The sequence below is a fragment of the Xiphophorus hellerii genome, chromosome 21 (assembly GCF_003331165.1).
Source record: "Xiphophorus hellerii strain 12219 chromosome 21, Xiphophorus_hellerii-4.1, whole genome shotgun sequence".
Taxonomy (NCBI): domain Eukaryota; kingdom Metazoa; phylum Chordata; class Actinopteri; order Cyprinodontiformes; family Poeciliidae; genus Xiphophorus; species Xiphophorus hellerii.
The window spans coordinates 764,955-785,625 of record NC_045692.1 but is presented as its reverse complement, the minus strand read 5'-3'; the positions used below and the strand labels follow the sequence as shown (position 1 = coordinate 785,625).

The 20,671-nt window shown below is 40.8% G+C and overlaps 1 long non-coding RNA gene across 1 annotated transcript; it reads right to left on the bottom strand.

Moving 5' to 3' along the window:
* Positions 1 to 1,990: 1,990 nt before the first annotated feature.
* LOC116711512 (uncharacterized) lies at positions 1,991 to 19,529 on the bottom strand. The gene is made up of 3 exons (XR_004337256.1): positions 19,514 to 19,529; positions 2,852 to 2,856; positions 1,991 to 2,103 (listed from the first exon to the last, which is right to left on the bottom strand). It is a non-coding gene; the product is annotated as an uncharacterized LOC116711512 (long non-coding RNA).
* Positions 19,530 to 20,671: the final 1,142 nt, after the last annotated feature.

Sequence of the window (20,671 nt, the reverse complement as noted above, 5' to 3'; positions counted from 1 at the left end):
TAAGAATACATCACTACTTCAGCTGTCATGCTCCTACAGTGGATACTTGGGATGTTGAGGGTTGCAGATCTTTGAATTATTGACAGTCATGGACCAGAAACTCTGGAGTAGAAGTTCTACCCAAGCCAAACTTCACAACAGAAAAGAAAAACATATTTTGCCATTTAAAGCATGAGTTACCTCTAGTAACATTCACTGAGATTTTTCACTTGCCTTTTAAATGAAAGAAAAGTCCAACTAAAGTGTTCTATTTGATGCAATATTGAATCAAGAAGAAAAATAATTCTTCACCAGTGAGAAAGTGGGAAAATATCTGTGAATATTTGAAATGCACCTGTGCTTGTCTTCCAAATGAGCCCTGAGGTCACTATGTTCTTGTCAGGAATTGAACAGACAATAACTTCACCATCTTTGTGTCACTCCATGTCAATTTTCTTAAACAGAGAAGAGCTTTGTGTTTTATTCTAGAACACATTTAATCCAAGATGACTCCATGCTTCTGACTGACTGGTGCAGCCATTCAGCCATTTGCAGTTAAAGCTCTGCCCACTTTGAGACCTCACAGAGTCACACATGTGTTAGGGACACAGGGGAACATTTTTGATCAGAGCTGGCTTGGGACTGTTCCAGGCACTAAGCAGAATTTTATTTGGGGGTCCTCCTGCAACAGGAGGTACTGCTTTCTGGGGTTAGAGGTGGTCAAGTGGAAAAGCGCTTTTAGAGTTTAGATCAGGCCTAAATACTCCAACCTGGCTCGAGCCTAAACCAATCTGACTATTCAACTCAAATTGAAGGCCTGAGTTTGATTTAAATCCAACATATTATTTTAAACTGCTGCCAGTTTACATTACTTCCAGACCTAGTACTTTGATTTCCATACATTTAGCAGTGAAGCTTCCCTTGTTTCTAGCTTTTGTTGAGCATCTTCTATCTTCATTTTGTGGCTTGTTATAACTGCAGGGTGAGTCAAGTGCAAACTATCTGGGATGTGTGACTGATAGGAGCTGGTTTGGGTTGGGCTTAAACTTTCCTATGTCTGGAGTCTGCTGGTGGCAGTGTGGATAGCATAGCAGGCTGCTGTAGCATTAGCAGAGGGGACATACACCATTATGAAAACATGTTAACTCTCACGGTAGCTATCATGGCCTTATGCTTACAGCTAACAGCTCAATGTCCTTACCTCAGAACCTTTCTTAGGTAGTTTGTTGCCTAAAGTTATGCCACCTGTCATTCACAAACACAGTCAGACCGACTCCTCTGTTGCTTTGGTTCTGTCAGTCCATAAGTAGATGAAAATTGTCCATGTTTATGTGATCTCACATTCCCTTGATGATGGACGAGATGGCACGTCTGTACCTTTTTCTCTGGATGTAAGGAATGATAACAGAGCTAGTTCCACATCTTCTCAGCTCCCAGGGAGTATTGGGCCGCTCAGTGGGAGGCAGCATACCGAGCGCTAGCAGCTGATCCCTGCTGTAAACATTGGGCATATGGCCGCTCATGCAGTCTCCAGACACAAGTGCCAAAAATGTTACATTTTTATTCAAAGTAAAAACACAGTAGTCCAACAACAGTCAGCTCCATTGTGTGAACAAGCAAGATGAAAGAAGCATAAACATATTAAAAAAAGAGAGAACTCATGAATGAGCTTATGGTAAATAAAATGATCATACTACAGAGTACTGTAAACAACCAGTAAATCAACGTTATGTTTCCTGGTTAAAAAAAAAAAAGAAATCATTTAAATCTTTAAAATTGTTAGAATTTATATTGTACATGCATTTTAATAAATAATAAAAAAAATCAGCCCACTGACCTGCACTATTTTTCAGTGTCGTTGATGGAGTTCTTGAAGAGTTTCTTATTTATAGGTTTTGATACTAAGTTGTGAAGAAAAGAACATAAACCTCAGGTCTATGGTCCTGGTTTCTAGTCCTTAGAGAACTTTTCGATAATTCATCCATCCATTATCCTACACTCTTAGCCCTAGTGGGATCACGAAGGCTGCTGGTGCCTATCTCCACAGGTCAACAGGTGAGAGGTGGGGTTCTGGACAGGTCGCCTGTCCATTGCAGGGCAACACAGAGACAGACAGGACAAACACTCACACCTAAGGAGTATTTAGAGAGACCAATTAACCTAACAGTCATGTTTCTGGACTGTGGGAGGAAGCCGGAGTACACAGAGAGAACCCACACATGCACAGTGAGAACATGCTAACTCCATGCAGAAAGACCCCGGGCTGGGAATGGAACCCAGGACCTTCTTGCTGCAAGGCAACAGCAGCACACTCTTTTGGATAAAGATTTTTTGTAAAAAAAAACAAAAAACAAATAACAATTAATAAAAATTAATAAAAATGTACTGTTAAAATTACCTTCTAAAGTACTCATAAATTATGTTTATCTAGTCACACAATGCACTGTGCTGTGGCTTTTTTTAAAAATGTGATCCTGCTCTGTAAAACCAGTCAGAAGAAAATCAAACTTCAGACATGAGCATGTTCATTTTAGTTAGTAACTATTTATTCTATTTTGTCCCGTTTCACTCCTGGGAGACTGAAAGATTAGGACCATCTGTCATTGCTGCAACAGAAACTTCTCAGCCTTACATCCTTAGACCATCACACTCACCCAACCCAGCTACACCACTTGGATTGCCTTCACCACCAATTTTGCTCCATGGGTGTTCAGAGTTTTAGTTAGATGGTATCAGTTTAATGACAATTCAGACAAACACTTACCAGAGCATCTGAGCCATATGTTACATGATTGGCAGAGCCAGTGTCCGGCCAGGATGTACCGTCTGCCTACAGTCCCACTGGGCCGGAAACCGTGTTCGCTCCCATCACACCATCTGCACCACCTGTGGAGAAAGAGGGAGGATATTTCCTCAGATGATAAAAAAATCAGAGAAGCCATTGACTCAGATGGGGCCTGTTTGGGAAATCAGCAGGGCATTGAGAAGACAATCTGGAAGAGAAAATACCACTTTTGTTTTTGGGTCTCGACTTTGTAAATTTAGAATCTAAAGAAAGGGAGGCAAAAACTTTTTTTCCAATTTGAGTTTGTAACTTAGGAAAAGTATAACTTCATGAAGTACAGTACAAGTGATCAACTGTCGCCCTGATTAGGCAGGCCTACTGTTTTAAGTTGTGCAACAGGTTTATTTGGCCATGAATAACTGTTAATAAAGGCAGAAGGCAATTAACAAAACTAGTGTTTTAGTTGTCCCACAGCCAGGCTAAGTGTCACTTGTTTACTTATTTTAGATAGTTTTTTTATAATCAATATGAACCCCAAACATAATTTATCATATAGTCACTCTTTTAGAGTTTTGCATTGAGCATGCAGTGAGCGCATATACCTTGGAGAATAAAGAATAACGTGTGGCGTGTGTATTTACATCTCACACACAGTCAATACGTGTTCTGGCAGCACTTGGAACTTGATAATGTTAATGTAAATGAAACACACCAGTCAGTTACAGAAAGGTCTTTTTCAACCAGTATTTCTTGCATATACTGCATTCACTTGGATAGATAGCCGATCAAATCCAGCAAATCAAAATATTGCACCATCCAGCAGATATTACTAAATAAAATAAAACTTGATACAAGAAATGCTTGAATTTTTTACCCTACATATATTAAGTTAAACATACAAATTGTCCACTATATATTTTTTTTCTCTTAATTTATTTTACTTTTAAATGTGACCAGTCTCAAGATCATGGCCGTGTAGAGACCTTTGGAGGGTCGGGGACTCAAAGTTAAAAAGGGGCACACTGAACAAGTTCTTAAAATACCATACAACACCATAGCAACAACCCATTTTAATCAAGAATCTAATATTTAATCGGATCATACTAACATTGCCATCATGTGTGGACAATGCAAAGCAAACTTAGTGTTTTCCCTGATAGTTATAATGTTTCTGTTTCTGGTGCTGACAGCTGGAGGGCTGTGTTGATCTGAGACTGTAGTTGTTAAACAGACCAGAGGAGAAAAGTTTGCTGATAATGAAATAAGCAAATTTGCTGCTATTTTACTAAACCCTCATAATATCTGACTGTTTAATCTCCATAACAACTTGCCTGCAGACAGCTTTAAAGGTTGTAAAAGTTCAGAGGGGTTAAATGAAGAGAGGTGGGATGTGTGGGGCTGTGTATGTCTCTGCTGGATGCCAGGGACCAATAGGAAGATTGAATTTATAAGGCACTATCAGGGACAGACCTGCAGACGAGGCTTTGCTGTATCGTGACTGTTGAGCCACAGAGGCTGTTTTGGCTGCCTTGGTTTTATGGGGTGGGTTTTTCACATCGCCGCTCTTCATTGTTAGACTTTTGTGCTGGTTAATGCACAAAAGGTTAATTTACAGGTCCACTCGCCTGCCACTGCTGAAATCTGACTGGAGCAGCAGAAGCTAGGTAGAAAAGGCATTTGATATGACGCAGTTTGAGGTATTGTGGCAACGCAAAACTAGAGGATGTTGCAAGTTGTCCGCTTTGGCACAGAGCTGCATGGACGGTCCACCGGCCACTGGCCCACTAAGAAACCCATCCGGTAGCCCCATATGCCAGTTCAACCCTGCTTTTGGGACATCTTGATTTATTTAATTGTGGCATGTTTGGCTTTATGCTGCAGTCCAATATTAGTACAGTATTAGTACAGTAATATCACACAAACTAGTGTTTGTGTGATATTTTGAGTCTTTCTTTATCAGTTGAGGTTCTTGCAGTAACTTCTATTCACAGCTGCTCACTTCCAGTCCTGATCCCGTCAGCAGCGATGTGAACCGACTGGTAGTAACGTTCGGTTGAGGTGAAGCAGAGAGCGAACAGTGAGCAGGTGGTACGTCGTGGTGACAGTCACGGTTCCCATTCTTCATATCAAGATATCAGTGGTGGGACCAACTCAGGCTGCCTGTAGCACCAGCACTGGGGCAACTTAACAACATGGAGGCTGAGGCACCGTTCAGTCATTGTTAGACCGAGGGCAGCCAAACTAATTTATTTAGCTAAATTGATATTTTTAGTTAAATACTTTTGTTTAGGGGAACAAGCAGGCCTTCTGACGCACAGATAAAGTAAATAAAAAAAATCTAAATAAATAAAGATGAAAAAAAGGGCACTTGGGGCATCAAAGATAAAAAGGGGCAGGGGCTCAAGCTCAAGCCCCTCTTAAAGTACATCCACTGTCATTTTGTGTTGCTGGTGGTGAGAGGCCCAAACACTGACAAGCTGAGGTGATGAACAGATGGTTGGTTATTTAATGAAAATGATAATAAAACAAGAAATGACTATACAATAGGGAGGACACAAGGAGCTGGGAGGAGGTAACATCAAAGTAATTGAGAATAACACAAAAAATAACAGGAGGATCTATCAAAGAGTGAAAGGAAGAGGGTTTATAGGAGAGTGAATGCTGGAACAACAGAGTGGGATGACCAGCTGACGGGTTGCAGGCTGAGAGGGAGAGAGTGGCCAAGAGGTCGATGGAGAGTAAACAAACAGGGGAACTTGGAATCAAGTCTTAAGACAAAAATGAACTCAGCACAAGAAATAATTAGAGACTTGTAAATTTGACACATAAAAAAGAGAATATGTGGGAAATTTAAATGGAGAACTTCAGATCAATTAGATCAATTAGAAATTTAAGTGTCATGATGTGTGGTGGAAGGTGATGAGGCAGACTCTTGAGACCCAGGTAAAATGAGAACAGATGGTGATTTAATGATGAATACTGATCCACGATGACACAGTCCAGACAAAACCAAATAACCAACAGCCAGGCAGCATGACTGAGCAGAAGCCAGGGCTCAACGTCAGTAGCACTGGAGCAATGAAAGACGACAGTATAACAGCTCACACATATGACACTGAATTGACAAGGACCCGACAAGGAACGAGGAACACAGGTGGGGTTAAATACAGAGAGGGTAATCAAGGAAACGAGACACACCAGGGAGCAATCAAGGGATAGACAAGACAACACGGAGACTAAGGGACACAGAAAAACTCTAAATAAACACACAGGAAAACACAGATCCTGACATTAAGACTAAACAAAATGGCAGAACAATATAATATTACTAGATAAAGCTACATCATTTATAAAGTTTAATTGGTAATACTTTTATAACAAATTTATGACAGATCATGATTTCTTGGTTAATGTCTAGTTGTCATAACAAAGACATTTTGAATAATGTCAACTTTGTATTAAAAATGTCATTTACCAAATGACACTTTATGACAACAGTCATAAATATTCATGAAGACTTACTCATGTTCATGACAGGTGTTATGTCATGTTTATGACATTGTCATGTCAGTCTTATTCACAACCTGTCAAATAAAGTGTTACTGAATACTTTTATTCATAATGCTTCATTTTCTTTGTACTGTAATGCAGTTTTTTGCATTTTCATTTGGAGTCATGTAAGCAATCCACAGACAAAAGATGCAACCATTACACTATGGCTGCCATATTGGCAACTTCTGTAGGAACTGACAAGCATCTAAAGAGAGAGGCCCCCTGCTGTACTTCTGGGAAGCTCACAGCTTCTGGCTTGATTTCCTCAGCATGTCCTTGTGCCCAGTCCTGGCCCCCGTCCTGGACCCAGACTGCTGTTCAGTTCAGTGCCAGTTAAATATCCTCTGCTGCTATCTGTTAAACGGTATGGCTCCAGGCCATAGCAGCCTCTCTGCCCCTAAAGTCTGGCATGTCTGCCAAGTCATCTGATTAACTAATAGCTGAACATTTTTATGGCCTTTTTGTCTTTGTTCAGGACAGTTTTGTTTTACTCTTACTGACATTACTGACTAAATTAGTTGACTATTATTTCAATAATTGATTTATCGCAATTAATTTGATTAATCGATTTAGCCACAATTCAAAGCAGAGATAAAAAATCTAAAAAAATTATAGATCTTCTTCCTTCCATCCACCCATTCATCCATTTTCTATACACCCTTGTCCTCTAGGGTCAGGAGGGGTGATGGTGCTTATCTCCTGCGAGACATTTTGGGCGAGAGGCGAGGTCACCCTGGACAGGTCACCAGTCTGTCACAGGGCAACACAGAGACAGACAGATTTTCTTCTCTCAGTGAGTGAATGTTTTCCAACCACTCATATATTTAACAAGGCACTATTTGTTTGTGTAATACTTTTGTTTGTAACAAAAACAGAAATTAAATTTACTTGATTAGCTGTGAACGGGTCTGACTTACTAGTCTTTGTTATGACAACTTGACAAGAAATCGTGATCTGCCATAAATTGGTTATAAAAGTTTTACCAATTAAACTTTAAAAATTATGTAGCTTTGTCTAGTAATATTATATTGCTCTGCCATTTTGTTTAGTATTAAATTTCCATTTGATCTAATTGATCTAAAGTTTTACAGCAAGATGTCTACAAAGCACTTATGAACTTTGCAATTGAAACATTATTTCAGGCTATTTTAAGTAGTGCAATACACAATCTCCACCAGTGAGAGGCAGCAGTGCACGAACAGGCATGCAGAGTGTTGGTGAAGAAGAAATCTTACATCTTGTGGGGCCAACCTAACACAAGTTATAACGGCCAGATCTCCTGTTTAAAACGAAGCCGAAGTTTGTCACCTAATACATATGAGGTATGTTTCTTATTAACTTTACATTTTCTTTGAGAAAATAACACTGACTATGTTCTCTTTCTTTATAGTGTTAACTATGAGCCATTCAAGCTAATGCTACCTTGCTGTGAGTTAATGTTAGCTAAAGTTATTAAACTCCATTACTGTAAGGTTAGCCCTTAATCTTAAACATATTTTAAAGGCAGGCAAATAGATTTGTTTCCTTCCAATTTTAATCTAACAAATTAAAATCTAATATGTTAGTCAAAGTTATCCTTTATGTGCATTAATTTGCAACTTGTTACATGTGCTTGTGTTCTTTGCTTTGTCAACTTTAGCCACTTGAAGATCCGTTTTAGCCTAAGGACACATGGTGGGGAGTGGGATGGACAAAGGTGGCTAATGAAGACATGCTACAGGTGTGGAGGATGATAATGAGGACCAGCCAAGAGAGAAAGAAATCCTTGTTTGACCAAAGAGAAAGAAGCAGATTAAATATTCCCCAAGAAAATTAGGTAAGTCATTTTTGTGTTACTATTTTCTCCAGGTGAAGGGGGGTAAAGGGACAGGTAAGTGGGGAAGGGGGAGCAGGAATTTGTTTAACTTTATTTGAGGTAAGAGTTAATATTAATGACACTTAATGACATTTTCATAACTGCTTCTACTTGTTCCACTTGAGGTAAGAGATAATATTAATGACACTGTAATAACACTTAATGACACCTTCATAACTGTTCCACTTGATGTAAGAGGAATTATTAATGACTCTGTCAATAAATCATTTGACAGTGTAATAAAGCTTAATGAAATCTTTATTGTTAGTCCTACTTGTTCTGCTTTATTTCAGATAGGGGGAAATATTACTGTTTTGTTAAAAGATTTTGACAGTGCAATAACACTTAATGACATTATTATGACTACTATTATGACATATTTATGACATAAGATGATTCTAGGTTAGGTCAAGGTCAAGTTGTCATAACAGAGACACTTTTGTCTAGGTTAATGTCTAGTTGTCATAACAAAGACATTTTGAATAATGTCAACTTTGTATTAAAAGTATCATAATTTACCAAATGACACTTTATGACAACAGTCATAAATATTCATGAAGACTTACTCATGTTCATGACAGATGTTATGTCATGTTTATAACAGTGTCATGACAGTCTTATTCACAACCCGTCAAATAAAGTGTTACCAAGTATTCCCTTTGTCAATAAGAGATTAAAATTCACTGTATTATTTGGGCATTAAGTGAAATCAAGGCTTTTGAGCTTTATGTGGTTTTATAATGTTATTAACTCATCAAAAACATATCTGGAGTGTTGCTTTGATTCTTTCATGTGTAACACGGGGTGAATGACCTTGACTGACTCCGACTCTAAAGTCACCTGGTAGACCTCTTAAATGATGCTCAAACATCTAGGGCAGGGGTGTCAAACTCAATTTCACCAAGGGCCACTTCAGCATATTGGCCACCCTCAATGGGCCACATTGACGGTATAAATCAGGAATGCCCAAGTGCAGTCCTCCAGACGGCAACTTTTAGATGTGTCCCTGCTAAAACATACCCCAGACAAAAAGTTGACTTCCCTCATTAGCAGCAACTCAGTTCTGTAGAGGCCTATGAATGAGTCAATGATCCAGGTGTGTTAGAGAAAGAACGCATCTAAAGTTGCAGAGTGATAGGTCTGGAAAACTAGACTTGGTCAACCCTAGCATAAATGTATGAAAATACAATGTTAAAAATAAATTAAACAACACCTCATATTGTTAAATAACTGATTTTATGTATTCAAGTTTTAAATATTACATTTGAGTTTGCATGGATGTAAAATTACTGCTCAGTTTAAAAATTACAGTATTTTTAAACTGAGCAGTTTAAAAATATGCTCAGTATTTTTAAACTGCTCAGCTAAACTTCGCTCTTTAGCTTGTTAGCTTGTCGATGTTTCAGTTTTATTCGCTGGGAAAATTAATCTTTGTCTGCTTTAAAGATAAGCAGACAAATAATAAAAAACAAGTTTTGATATTAACTCTCAACTTCATTCACAAAACTTTTTCGTTATTTATTACACAACGAACATGCATTTCACGTAAGAACAAAACAATGAGGTGATGTTGCCTGTCCTTGAACACAACGCTGATCCCTCTTCACCCTGTCACCAACTCACACACATCCTCATTGTGTTGTGTTCTGTAAATAAACAAAACACAAGCAAAATCAATAAACTATATGCATATTCCAGTATACTGAGTTTTGGTTTTACATTCATTCTATTTAAATTTAGTTTGTTTGTGCTTACCAATGTTTTCTGGCCGGATGTCAGGCACCGTTTTCCCCTGGTCAGTTCGTCGATGTCTGGTTTTAGTTCTATTCTGTGGCAATCCGCAAAACGGCGTGTAGGTTTTCGTCAGTAATGCGCGATCTGTGCTTGGTCTTGTTTAAATTCATTATTGAAAACATCTGTTCGCACAGATAGGTGCTTCCAAACGTGGACAAAACACGAGCTGCATGGAGTCGAAGCTGTGGCATCAAATCAGGGGGCAGTAGACGGTAAAAGTCCTCGATTGAAACATCACGGGACTTCGCTCTTTAGCTTGTTAGCTTGTCGATGTTTCAGTTTTATTCGCTGGGAAAATTAATAATCAGCTTGAGGTGACTCTGCTGCACTCTAGTGGCGAGAAGCCGTAATGTTGGTTGGTAAGAATCGGAAGGCATTATGGGATATGTAGTTTGTAGTCAATTCGTGCTCAAAACCTATTTTAAGTCAATCAATGGGGCTGTAAAACGGTGGTAGGGGGGAGAGGGCCACATAAAATGACATAGCGGGCCACATGTGGCCCGCGGGCCTTGAGTTTGACACATGTGATCTAGGGTCTCCCTACAAAAAGTATCCAGAAGACAAAAACAGAAATAGTGTACAGATAGATACATTTTATTACAGACTCAGAGTCCAAATTACATAAAAAAGGAAACAGACGATAAAAGAATAAAAAGTACAATAAAAAACGACTTCTAACCATTCAGAAGGCAATCGTACCAATGTCTCCAGAGTACAGATGAGTATTTTACTGCACTATATTTAACATTAGTCAACAGTAGGATAATTCTATTATTAGACTTGTTTAAACGACAAATAAATTTATTCATAAGCTTTCTTAAAACAGCCATCAAAGTGCTGACGCGAGCAGATACAAACAGTTCACTGGCACTGGTCCATCTGGGTTTATTTAACAAAAGTCTCAGTGCATCATTATAAACCACCTTCAATCTTTGAAGACTGGCTTTTTTAAAATTGCACCACAAATGTGCAGTATATAGTGATGTACAATATGACCTAAACAAGTTCAGTTTCACTTCATCAGAACAGAATCCAAACTTACAGACAAGGATATTTGCCTGAGTGTATAACATTCGAACCTGACGGTAAATGTCCTCATCATCAGACAGATGGTCTGTCAACACATGGCCAAGATATTTTACTTCATTTGAGACATTCAATAAAGTCCCAGACAGTTTGAAATTTGAAAATACTCTATTTTTGTCCTCTTTAGTGCGACAAATCAAGATGATACTTTTTGATGGATTTAATTTTATATCAAGTAATTCACCATATGCTGAACAGACATTAAGCAGCTCCTGAAGACCAGCTGAACTTAGACTAAAAACCACTATGTCATCAGCATACATTAAATGATTAATAATAGTATCATCAACCATGCAGCCAGTTCTACACAGGTTTAGCTGCTTAGAGAGGTCATTCATATAAAAATTAAACAACATAGGAGATGAAATGCTTCCTTGTCTGACTCCATTGCTGACATGAAAGGATGCAGACACACAGTTGTCCCATTTCACCTGCATAGTTTGATTAGCATACCAGTAGGACAGACATCTGAAAATATATTTGGGCACACCAAGTTGGCACAATTTTAAAAATAGTTTTCTATGATTTACACAATCAAAAGCCTTAGTGGCGTCTAAAAAGCAGAAAAACTGTAGAATTTTTGCTGTTATAATTTTTCAGTAATTCTTTTAGGCCATATATACACATATCAGTTCCATGTTTGGACTTGAACCCAAATTGATTGTCAGTGGACATAACTATCTTTGCAAATTTTGGCAAAAGAATTAGTTCAAAGACGTTAGACAGTGTACTAGCTAGGGCTATAGGTCTATAGTTATCAGAGCTGCCAATTTTACCAGCTTTGTTTTTAATCACAGGAAGTAGAATAACATTCATCAAGGTTTCAGGAATAAAACCAGTGAAACACAAGGCAAGAAGAGGGACGACCTTTGAACTGGCAAATTTGAGATGTTCAGTTGAAATAAGATCCATAACTATAGATTTATTTACAGACAGTTCTTTAATTGCTTGAGAGACCTCGTGTGTTTTGATAGTTTCTACAGTACTAACCTTGTCAGCCTGGAAGGGTTCACTCTGTACACTGTAGGTAAATAACTTGCTGTAGTGGTGTTGCCAAAAATCTACAATCATATTCACCCCAGAAACACCATCGACAGTGCAAGGGAGGGAGGATTTACTATTATTGATAGTTTTAACCTCTTTCCAAAAGGTTTTTGTATCCTTACCTATAAGCTTTTTTGCCAAGGAATCAGCCCTCATGGTTTGCTCATTCTGTTTAATGAAGCCATCCATCCATCCATCCATCCATCCATCCATCCATCCATCTTCTTCCGCTTATCCGGGGTCGGGTTGCGGGGGTAGCAGCTTCAGAAGGGAGGCCCAGACTTCCCTCTCCCCGGCCACTTCTTCCAGCTCTTCCGGGGGAATCCCGAGGCGTTCCCAGGCCAGCCGAGAGACATAGTCCCTCCAGCGTGTCCTGGGTCTTGCCCGGGGCCTCCTCCCGGTGGGACGTGCCCGGAACACCTCACCAGGGAGGCGTCCAGGAGGCATCCTGACCAGATGCCCGAGCCACCTCAACTGGCTCCTCTTGATGTGAAGGAGCAGCGGCTCTACTCTGAGTCCCTCCCAGATGACTGAGCTTCTCACCCTATCTCTAAGGGAGAGCCCAGCCACCCTACGGAGAAAACCCATTTCGGCCGCTTGTATCCGCGATCTCGTTCTTTCGGTCATGACCCAAAGCTCATGACCATAGATGAGGGTGGGAACGTAGATCGACCGGTAAATCGAGAGCTTCGCTTTTTGGCTCAGCTCTCTCTTCACCACGACGGACCGGTACAGCGCCTGCTTAACGGCAGACGCTGCGCCAATCCGCCTGTCGACCTCCCGCTCCCTTCTTCCCCCATTCATGAACAAGATCCCGAGATACTTGAACTCCTCCACTTGGGGCAGGACACCCCCCTTGACCCGGAGAAGGCACTCTACCCTTTTCCGGCTCAAGACCATGGCCTCGGATTTGGAGGCACTGATCCCCATCCCGGCCGCTTCACACTCGGCAGCGAACCGCTCCAGCGACAGCTGCAGATCACGACCTGATGAAGCCATAAGGACCACATCGTCTGCAAAAAGCAGAGATGAGATCCTAAGGCCACCAAATCGGATCCCCTCAACACCTTGGCTGCGCCTAGAAATTCTGTCCATGAAAGTGATGAACAGAATCGGTGACAAAGGGCAGCCCTGGCGGAGTCCAACTCTCACCGGAAACGAGCCCGACTTACTGCCGGCAATGCAGACTAAGCTCTGACACCGGTCATACAGGGACCTGACAGCCCGTATCCCCAGGCTCAGCTTCCTCAATGGATGGCATGTTGGTGGGATTGAGGAGGTCTTCGAAGTACTCTGCCCACTGGCCCACAACGTCCCGAGTAGAGGTCAGCAGCACACCATCCCCACTATAAACAGTGTTGGTGCTGCACTGCTTCCCCGCCCTGAGACGCCGGATGGTGGACCAGAATCGCCTCGAAGCCGTACGGAAGTCTTTCTCCATGGCCTCTCCAAACTCCTCCCACGCCCGAGTTTTTGCCTCAGCAACCACCCGAGCCGCATGTCGCTTCGCCCGCCGGTACCCATCAGCTGCTTCCGGAGTCCACAGGCCAAAAAGGCCCGATAGGACTCCTTCTTCAGCCTGACGGCATCCCTCACCGAAGGTGTCCACCAACGGGTTCGAGGGTTGCCGCCGCGACAGGCACCGACAACCTTGCGGCCACAGCTCCGATCGGCCGCCTCGACAATGGAGGCACATAACATGGTCCACTCAGACTCCATGTCCCCCACCTTCCCCGGGACGTGTTCGAAGTTTTGCTGGAGATGGGAGTTAAAGCTCCGTCTCACAGGGGATTCCGCCAGACGTTCCCAGCAGACCCTCACAACATGTTTGGGCCTGCCAGGTCTGACCGGCTTCCTCCCCCACCACCGGAGCCAACTCACTACCAGGTAGTGGTCAGTGGACAGCTCCGCACCTCTCTTCACCCGAGTGTCCAAGACATACGGCCGCAGATCCGATGAAACGATGGCAAAGTCGATCATCGAACTGCGGCCTAGGGTGTCCTGGTGCCAAGTGCACATATGGACACCCTTATGCTTGAACATGGTGTTCGTTATGGACAATCCATGACGAGCACAGAAGTCCAACAACAGAACACCGCTCGAGTTCAGATCGGGCGGACCGTTCCTCCCAACCACGCCCCTCCAGGTCTCACTGTCATTGCCCACGGGAGCATTGAAGTCCCCCAGCAGAACAAGGGAGTCCCCAGGAGGAGCACTCTCCAGTACCCCCTCTAAGGACTCCAAGAAGGGTGGGTAATCTGAACTGTCGTTCGGCCCGTAAGCCGTTAGGAACACCAAGGGAACACCAAGTCCAAGGTTTTCATTCATCATTGGGGTCTTCGGGCTGCGCTTTGTCTGGTCCCTCACCTAGGACCTGTCTGCCTTGGGTGACCCTACCAGGGGCATGAAGCCCCAGACAGCATAGCTCCTAGGATCATTGGGACACTCAAACCCCTCCACCACGATAAGGTGGCAGCCCAAGGAGAGGTGTTTAATGAAGCATAGTGCATATTTGTATTTTGCATTAGACAACTTTTCATGTTCAAATATAGGGCCCTGCCTAGGTTTACCTGCTAGAGCCCAAGAAGTAGTAGCTTTGTGGGCTTCACTGTGGAATTTAGACACATATGTGTTCCAACCTGGTCTATTTTTAATCTTTACATTACTTTTATTATAAGGCAGGCTAGCTCCCAGTAGCGCTTCAATTATGTCAGAATATAATCCAGTTATATTGGTTCTATGTCCAACATTAGAACAGTTGCAGTCTGTGCAAGTAACTGACTCTCTTGATAAGTTAATGGTAGATAACAATTGATCAGTTTGGGCATAGTAACGGACTATTTGTTCAAGAAGACCAGTTTATATGTGTCTGATTTTGAATGCTGTTCACATTTACAGTTGCGGGTACATGATCAAATCTAATTGATACCTTGAAGGGGATGTGATCAACAGTGGACACATTGTATAAGATATTAATATATATCAAAGCAGCATGAGCATCTGCTGTAGTGGTACAATGGTCCAACCAAGATGTAGTATGCCAGGCTTCACTTATACAGTATAAGTGTAGCTTGCAGCTGGAAAAAGTTCTTTACTTGGCAATATTAAATTAAAGTTTGTACAAAAATGAATCAGGTGTTTAGCAAACAGCGAGTTTTAATCTGAGGTGTCTGCATTCATGTCACCCATAACATAAATACTTTTTGGCTTCTCATTTTGCATAAAAGAGCTAATATAAGCAAGTTTACTAAGGTATTCTTCTTCATTATGATGACATTCATATGGAGCTTAAAATAATAAATTCTTTGTCATGCTGTTTCACATGTACTGCAATACACCAATCCACACCTAATCTCATGACATTTATCGCTGAGTCCAGGCTTTCTTTCCATAATATAGCCACCCCTCCTGGTATCCTTCCTCTCTTAATTCCCAAACTGAGATCAGTAGTAGATTCTCCAGCACCCAGGAAACTGTCATTGATAGAGTTTAGTCCTTTTAAATCCTGTTTGGCTAAAAATGTTTCTTGCAAGCACAAGATGTCGCAGTGCAGCAACAACTGGTCGACAACCAAACAGCGAGCTTTATCATCTGCTCTCTGCCCTAAGTGCAGGCCATGACAGTTGTAAGAGATGACTTTAATGTCCATAATATTTATGACTTTGTGCTCACGCCAGCAATAGGCGCGCACATGTCTATGGAAGAAAGGGTAGCATTTGTGCCGATGATAGTTTTGTGTGTCTCATAAAACCTTCTCATATTGGTTCCCTCAGGCCAAAGCTCTGGGTTGTACATGACAGCCACCTCACTACATTCGGCAGAAACCTTGAATGAGGCATACCTGGTATTAACAGAACTGATTTTCTGGCATGTTACATTATGCCCAAGTTTGGTTTTAAGATAAATACATAGTGTTTCCGCTTCCAAGTCAGGCGAGAATTTAGAGGCAAAAAAACTCACCAAAATACAGTGCCTGGCCAAAAAAAAAGTCGCCACCTGGATTTAACTAAGCAAATAGGTACAAGCCTCCTATTGGATAAGTACTGCATAGGCGATTATCTTTCAGCTGGCAACAAGTTATTTAACCCCAGCTGATGCAATGAGTAACTCCTCATTTCTTAAACAACCATGGCAAAAGACACATCCTGTGGTCGTGGAAAAGACGTTAGTCTGTTTAAGAAGGGTCAAATCATTGGCATGCATCAAGCAGAGAAAACATCTAAGGAGATTGCAGAAACTACTAGAATTGGGTTAAGAACTATCCAACGCATCATTAAAAACTGGAAGGATGGTGGGGAACCATCGTCTTCCAGGAAGAAATATGGTCGGAAAAAAATCCTGAATGATCGTGATCGGCGATTACTTAAACGTTTGGTCAAATCAAATCGAAGAAAAACAACAGCAGAACTTAGGAGTATGTTTAATTGTGAACGCAAAAGCATTTCCACACGCACAATTCGAAGGGAACTCAAGGGGTTGGGATTGAACAGCTGTGTAGCCGTAAGAAAACCTCTAATCAGTAAGGCTAACCAGAAAAAAAGGCTTCAGTTTGCTAGGGAGCATAAAGATTGGACTCTGGAGGAATGGAAGAGGGTCATGTGGTCTGATGAGTCCAGATTTACCCTGTTCCAGAGTGATGGGCGCATCAGGGTAAGAAGAGAGGCAGGTGAAGTGATGCACCCATCATGCCTAGTGCCTACTGTACAAGCCTGTGGGGGCAGTGCTATGATCTGGGGTTGCTGCAGTTGGTCAGGTCTAGGTTCAGCAACATTGTGTGCCCAAAGAATGAGGTCAGCTGACTACCTGAATATACTGAATGACCAGGTTATTCCATCAATGGATTTTGTCTTCCCAAATGGAACGGGGATATTCCAAGATGACAATGCCAGGATTCATCGGGCTCACATTGTGAAAGAGTGGTTCAGGGAGCATGAGACATCTTTTTCACACATGGATTGGCCACCACAGAGTCCAGACCTTAACCCCATTGAGAATCTTTGGGATGTGCTGGAGAAGGCTTTGCGCAGTGTTCAGACTCTCCCATCATCAGTACAAGATCTTGGTGAAAGATTAATGCAACACTGGATGGAAATAAATCTTGTGACACTGCAGAAGCTTATTGAAACAATGCCACAGCGAATGCGGGCTGTAATCAAAGCTAAAGGCAGTCCAACAAAATATTAGAGAGTGTGACCATTTTTTGGTGGCGACTTTTTTTTGGCCAGGCAGTGTATATTTAATATAAAATAATTTATTTTGCTATAATAGTTAAAAATAAACTATTATTTAAATTTAAAACCTAATTAGAAACTGCAACCAAAGGCAAAATTAGCTAAAACAATTTGAAACTTAAGCAAATAAAAACCAAATTAGTATGAACACAAAAAATGGCACAAACAATGTTACATAAAAAAATAAATACCAAATGACATAAACTAAAATCCTATGGAGACATGCTTAATCAGCGTAAGGTACAGAGGTGATAAACGGGTAGTAATGATTGACGGGTAGTAATGTTCTAAAAACCAACCAGGCACACACTACACATCACCTAGCAAGGGGTGGACACAAGCCAACTAAATTAGAGCATATAAAGACCTAAAAATTTCACACCAGGGTGAGAGCATAAGCAGCAATCTGCTTTTCACAAAATGACAATTGGTAAGTTGTCTGCTATAATAAAAATCAATATAAGATCAAATAAAAGCATGAAGTTTAAAAATCACTGATCAGTAAATTTAAACAGCTGCAGTGGCTATCTGCTGCACACTGGCATGCATCCTATAAATGAAATATCAGTCACTTTAAACCAGTGTTACTCAATGACTTTCTGCCAGCATAATTTTTCTTTCACGCTCTTCACTCCCTCCCTGAATCGAAATACTATTGTGAATCTGATATTCAATTCATCTGTACAACATATTCTATGATCTGATTATCAAAACAGCTAAAATGAGTTTGCAGCTCAAATTATTGTTTTGAATCTCAAAACTATTTTCAAGTTCAGCTTATTAACTCAGTCAGTAGACTTTAATCAGGACTGTGCAGTCTGTGGGATTCTCAAAAGAGAAAAAGTGCAAATGAGTCACTGGGATGTGCATTTTTTTATAAAGGTTTTATTGGCTCTAGTGGCCTTTATTTGACAGTGAATTGACAGGAAAGAGGGTAATGAGAGAAGGGGAAGACATGCGGCAATGGTCACCAGGCTGGGAATTGAACCTGCGACAGCCATGTCAAGGACTAAGGGCTCCATATGTGGGTTTTGCTTAACCCCTGCACCGCCACAGCACCCCACAGGAATGTGGGGTGCTGTAAAACACAGTAAAACCTTGTAAACCTATTGGTGCAAATATTGGCAGCAATAAATGCTGCACCTCTTTGTTTTAACTGGAAATAAGACGTGCATACCACTGTACAGAAATTTTGGCCCCATCTTTTTGGCAGGATTGTTTTAATTGAGCCTCAAGGTCATACATTACTGAAATCATTCCACAGATTTGTGGTAATTGCATTGCAAATTTAAGAACCAGCATAATAATTTGGGCTTTTTCATTTGTTTGCTTGCTTTTTGAGATATTAGGTTATTGATTGCTGTTGTGCACTGGATCACTGTCCTGCTAGAGCAAAGCAGTACAAAAGCAACACACTACTTGTTGGAAGGCAAGATCTAATGCAGTGGCATAAAATCAACAATACTTTAATATAGCCTGAAGTCTGGAAAAAAACTTTCTCCAAGCAGAGGCATCACCGCCTCTGGCCCTCCTACATGCATAACAACCTCTACTTTTCTGTGTAGATGTTATGTTTGTTTTTGACCATCAAGTTTGAATTCTGGATTGTGCTTCCAAGTGTGGAGTGCTTCGATGTTTGTGACTCTCTAGTGGAAACGCTGTATAAACAGAAGAGTAGTGGGGTAGGTAGGGGGCAGTGAGTCCCCTCAGTGATTCAGACTATTCTCTGGATCTCTCTGACGTCACTATGGCAGCCATAGTGACGTCTTCTGCTTACTGCTGATTTGCCCTTTTTCTCCACCGTCTTGTGAGTGATGAATCGCAGCTTGAAAGCATACATTTATTATTGTGAAAAAAATAAATTTTCTTTTAATTGCCAAGTCTTGTGTCGTGGTGAATTTCTGAGTCTTCTTTGTGGTCTGTTCCAGCAGAGTTAAAATCAATGGAAGACAGAGTTAAGGCTAGTGCTGCGGAAGAGAAGTACCAGGTGTGGTATAAATAAACAAATGAAAAAAAACACAATGACATGCAGGTGGATAACATAAGGGCGTGGCCGAGGCTAAGGGTGGATGGGAAAATCTCTGTAAAGGGGCAGGAAGTAGGAGCTCAACATGAAATATAAAGTTCATAAGGAATCCAAGACCAGATCCAAACCTTTGCACAACTGTACACGCCTCCTCCGTCCACACACACACACACACACTCCGTCTCCCTACTGTACAATTTGTGATTTATTTTATTTAAAACAGGTACAATATACAGTATACATTAACTGCAAGACGAGGGATGTACTATAAGTGCCAATTTCCACCAGTAGTCCCCGAACCAGCTTATATAACTTTTTAAAAGAAAGAAAAAAAACCCATACAGCCAGTTGTTTGATCAGATATTGGGAAACTACTAGAAGTAAACTTTTGAAGAGAAAAATGTTTTACTGATACTGTACATAGAATTTGTATGCATAGTGTATACACAGCTGGATATGAATAAACACCCCCACACACCCCCACATGTTGTGCTTATTATCATACATTTCTTAGTCTTTACTATGCTGAAAGTCGTTCACACACTGAAGGGTTTGCATGAACAAATGGATGACATTGTGAGATTGGATAATTTTTCAGCCGTTTCAAGAATATCTACAACTGGTTTTAAATTAGAGCTGGAAACAAATCAGGATAACAAACAGAAGTTTGATGCCAACATGATTAATTATTGAGCCTCTTTGGAATTAACAGTGTGGACTGTGATGAGAGCAGGTAACCTTCAAAATTAATTATAAAAATAAGTCCTCATGACATTTCTCAGAAAAGACAGCCATTTACTAGAAAATTAAGCACAGACTGAAAATGAAGTAAAGCAAAGGAAAGGAACTCTACCAGCTACTGTTGCTTGTTGGATTAAATCAAAGTAAACCAAGTGTATATTTCACACAAATATTTTATTCCAACTTTTTTCTTATCATTGTGTTTGTCTGAAATAACTTAGCCTTGTTTCAGGCAAACCTTTTTTGGGTTGTTTTGCAAACTTGGATGCTTCCAATTCTGAAACAAATTTGTAAGAAGAAGAAAGGCTCTTTAGGGGCACAAGTACTTTCCCCTAACACTATGGATGATTTTAGAATTCCAGGCTTATTTAATTAGTTAGCTGTTTTAAAATAACACATATTAATCATAAAAATATGGTATACGTTGCTCATATGGGAAATAAACATATGTCTATGAACACAAAAGCTACAAATGTGATGTAGCCATTATTTCAGAGGTGGATGACACTAAGTGGCTGAATCTTAATAAAAGCCAAACACTGTTCTTTTATCTGTGCAGCTCAACTGATCAATTTGTT